Raw genomic sequence first — 3,939 nt, 5'->3', positions numbered from 1 at the left:
TTCTTAACCTATCTATGAGTTGGGGAATTAAAGGTAATGGATACCTATTCTTTATGGTACGCTTGTTTAATTCCCTATAGTCAATTATGGGCCTAAGAGATTGGTCTTTATTGGTCACAAAGAATATCCCAGCCCCTGCAGGAGAAGTGGATGGACGTATAAATCCTTTCTGTAGGTTTTCTTTTAGATAAGCTTTAAGGTGTACTAATTCGGGTTCTGAGAGAGGGAATATATGTCCATAGGGAATATCTACTCCTGGCAGTAGATCTATCGGACAATCATAAACCCTGTGAGGGGGTAACGTCTCAGATTCTTTTTTGTCAAAGACATCTGAGTAGGACCAATATTCTTTTGGTACAGTATCAGGGTGTATTAATAGTAAATTTTCATGGAATAAACAGGTATCCATACAGTACTGAGATTTAAATTGTACTGTTGATGAGGACCAAGTAATATCAGGATCATGTTTCTTTAGCCATTGAATACCTAAAATAACAGGGAACTGTGGTGATGGAATGACATCAAAAGAGACAAATTCAGAATGATGTGTCTGTGTAGTGACTCGTAAGGGTATAGTGTGATGATGTATGGGACCAGAGCTTATTTCTTTACCATCTACAAAACGGAGGACACTGGGATTTAACTTTTTAACAAGTGGTATTTTATTTGTTAGCACAAAGTGTTGGTCAATGTAATTGTGAGTAGCCCCAGAGTCAAGGATTGCTTGCGATTCTATTCGGTGGTGTTCCCACTGTAACAGAATTGGAAGGGAACAATGATTAGTAAGCGTTTGTTTGGCTGATAAACAAGTTTGTATTATTGGTAGCTTACCATTCCTGCGCAGAAGTTGGTTACAATCTCTGACGGAGTGGTCCAACCCCCCGCAGTACATGCAGAGATCGTTAGCTCTACGTCTCAATTTTTCTTGAGGGGTTAATGGACCTCTGATAAATCCGAGCTCCATGGGGGTAGTAGTGGTCTTAGTCAGTGCTTTGTTTTGAGTGGGTAATGTACTAAGATGAGAGGCTTTCATGAGGGTGTCTGAGTGTTGTTTTTCAGAGCGTCTTTCTCTCAAACGTCTGTCTAAAGTAATGCTTAAATCAATTAGTTAGTCTAGAGTGTCTGGTAGGGGTTGTCTGGCAAGCTCATCTTTTAGGGGATCTGAGAGCCCTAGGCGAAATTGATTTCGCAAAGAGAGATCATTCCACATGGTGTCAGATGACCATTTTTTAAAGTCAGTTATATATTCTTCAACTGGTCTCTTAAGTTGGCGGAGTGAGCGCATAGCAGTTTCCGCTGATAATTGTTTGTAGGGGTCGTCATAGAGTTGACCCATGGCTTTGAAAAATTGGTCAAGGGAGTGTAATATTGGGTCATTAGTTTCAAAAAACAGATTTGCCCAAATACGGGGTTCACCCTTTAAGTAGGAGATGGTAGTAAGAACCTTCAGATTGTCAGTGGCATAAGTTTTTGGTTTTAGTTGAAAGTAAAGATAACAAGAATTCTTAAACTCTCTAAATTCATGCCTAAGGCCAGAGAAATGTGGAGGGGGGGATGGTTGGGGTTCATGAGTACTAAATGCTAATCGTAAGTTATCAGTCTTTTCGTCAATGTATTTTTTTAGAGTAGTATTTTCTAACTGTAAAGCAGTCATGCCCTTAGTTAGATTATCTACAGTCTGAGTCAAGGCTTCCACATGAGATAATAATGCTGCTGGGTCCATTTTTGGGGCTTAGAATTAATGTCAGGAATTAATTCTGCTTTTCCTACAAGGCAGAAAAAGAACAACAAAGTAACAACTTTGAACCACAACTGCAGCCTAAAGAATTAATATGAATGTAGTTAGACAGTTATCTGATACAAATATGAAACAACGGCGCAGCTTTTGTTTAATATGTATGAGGATATCTGTCTGGCAGTTAATATTGGTTTGAATCTGAATACTGCAACTAAGCAAACAAAAGAGGAAATGCAAAGTGCAATTCAATAAACCATAGGCAATAATAAAGTTGTGATAGTGAAAGATATAGAAGCTATTTTGACAAGACAGCACTTTAACAGGGAAGGAAATAGTATCAGAGTTGTAAACTGTCTAATGTTAGTGTAAAGAAAAAACTTCAGTAGTAAGACTTAAGCAGTTGAATGAGTCACAAAATCTATAAGTCTCTGTGAAAAGTATTCCTAATTTAGTTATAAGTTGCAAGGAGACTTTTAGAAACAGCTGTGTAACATTTGAACAGATTTGATACATTCAGGATTGCAGTGAAAGGTAGGTAAGATATAAAGTTGAAATCTTACCAAGTAGGTAGAAGGTGTAAGTCCGTTTTAGTTAACTACTTCTGTTGATAACAGAGAGGCCGGTACCGGTAACAATCTGTAAGGAGAATTGAGAGTAGCTAGGAGTGTTCCGGTGGCGTGTGACGTCACAGCCGGCTCAGTTGAGCAGAGATCCTGTGTCAATTGCAACAGCTGCTGAGGAGTGTGAATCCTTAGGAGATTGATTGCGGTAGGAGACAGAATTCTAAGCACTAAGCAATAGGTTGGTTGATGTTTTATACGTTGTATGTGAGAGGGAGTTTCCAGAGGTGCAAGGACATAATCAGTAAAGGACGGTCAGAGAGTGAAGTAAACATGATTTCATGACAGACATGGAGTGACATTACCAGAAGTCCCCCCAGCAAAAGGCACCAATCTCGAGAACTACTCCGAGCAAATTCTACGTCCTGAGACATATTCTTGGTTTGGAAATCATCCGTATAACTTCAGAGATGCTCTTAATCTGGGGTTACACCTGAAGATCCTTTTGTAGTATGCATCCAGGTTTTTTCCCAGATAAGAACATTTTCTTTCATCATAGGAATTCTTTGAGGACACCTGGAAATATTCTGGCTTATAATACACAGCTCTATATCTGGATCTCAGGCCAGGATCTGTTGGCTGGAGGGTGAGCTATAAATACTTTCTTGTTAAACTCTACTTTTCCAAGAGATCTACATTCCTGGAATACTTGAGAATTCCTTTTACCCTCAGACCTACTTATATTGCTGACTAAGCTTGAGATACACCTAGTCACCCCATATTCTTCATAATTATTATCTCATGTTGAAGTCCCCACTAACCTCCCATGTTTATAATTGTTGTGATTATAATTCACTGTATTTCGCTTTAACTGTTATTCATGTTATGTTTAATGTTTAACCCGTTTTTCTAGGCTTTACAGGTTGGTTTACTTCTAAACATATGAGAGTCAGGTTAAATTCACACACACGAAGGGTCCCTAGCTTCGGCTAGCTTTTACCAAATGCTTGTTTAACAGCATTTCCTTCCAATTGATTCCTGATGAACATTATTAGATTAATAGTTCAACATACCTGTGATGCTTTGGTTTCTAGGCTTTTATTTCACTGTTAGATCTGCCCTTTCAGCCCACTAAATGTACCTGCTTTAGGATCACCCCCTGCTTTACATTGCTTTACATTGTAGTTCTTTCTAAGAGATTTCGTGGATATTTTTCCATGTTTATGTTTAATACTTGTATAGTGTCTTGTGTATGATGTTGAACGCTGATTTCACAAGCTACTGATGGACAGGTAACACCAAGATGTCTAAAACTATGAACTGCACAGGTTTGATTGTTTCTTATTTGTTAACCTATAGGATGTAAACAGTTACTTTTTGTCAAGGTATTGAATTTACTATATATGTGATGTTTGTTGTTTAATGCAATGTTTTTGAGGACCAATTCGTATTGATTTAAGTCATGATTTTCCTTGTGCCTTGTTAGCCCCTCCTGGCTATATTCACAATACTCCTTACTTACTGCTAATATAGCCTTACCAATCCACTTCTCGGCCCTTTTTAGTTACATAGTTAACACGTTCACTTATTTGTTTTCTTTACGCTCTCCCTTGCTATCCTTATCTGTAATCCCTCCTTCCC

General features: G+C 38.3%; 1 long non-coding RNA gene across 1 annotated transcript; it reads right to left on the bottom strand.

Annotated features, from left to right (window-relative positions):
• Nucleotides 1-638: 638 nt before the first annotated feature.
• Nucleotides 639-1,087, bottom strand: LOC128659473 (uncharacterized). Its single transcript, XR_008402399.1, has 2 exons — nt 832-1,087; nt 639-751 (listed from the first exon to the last, which is right to left on the bottom strand). It is a non-coding gene; the product is annotated as an uncharacterized LOC128659473 (long non-coding RNA).
• Between the last annotated feature and the right edge of the window lie 2,852 nt (nt 1,088-3,939).

Source organism: Bombina bombina, chromosome 5 (genome assembly GCF_027579735.1).
Source record: "Bombina bombina isolate aBomBom1 chromosome 5, aBomBom1.pri, whole genome shotgun sequence".
Lineage (NCBI taxonomy): Eukaryota > Metazoa > Chordata > Amphibia > Anura > Bombinatoridae > Bombina > Bombina bombina.
The sequence above is the reverse complement of the archived record's forward strand: the minus strand, read 5'-3'. Positions and strand labels throughout refer to the sequence as shown.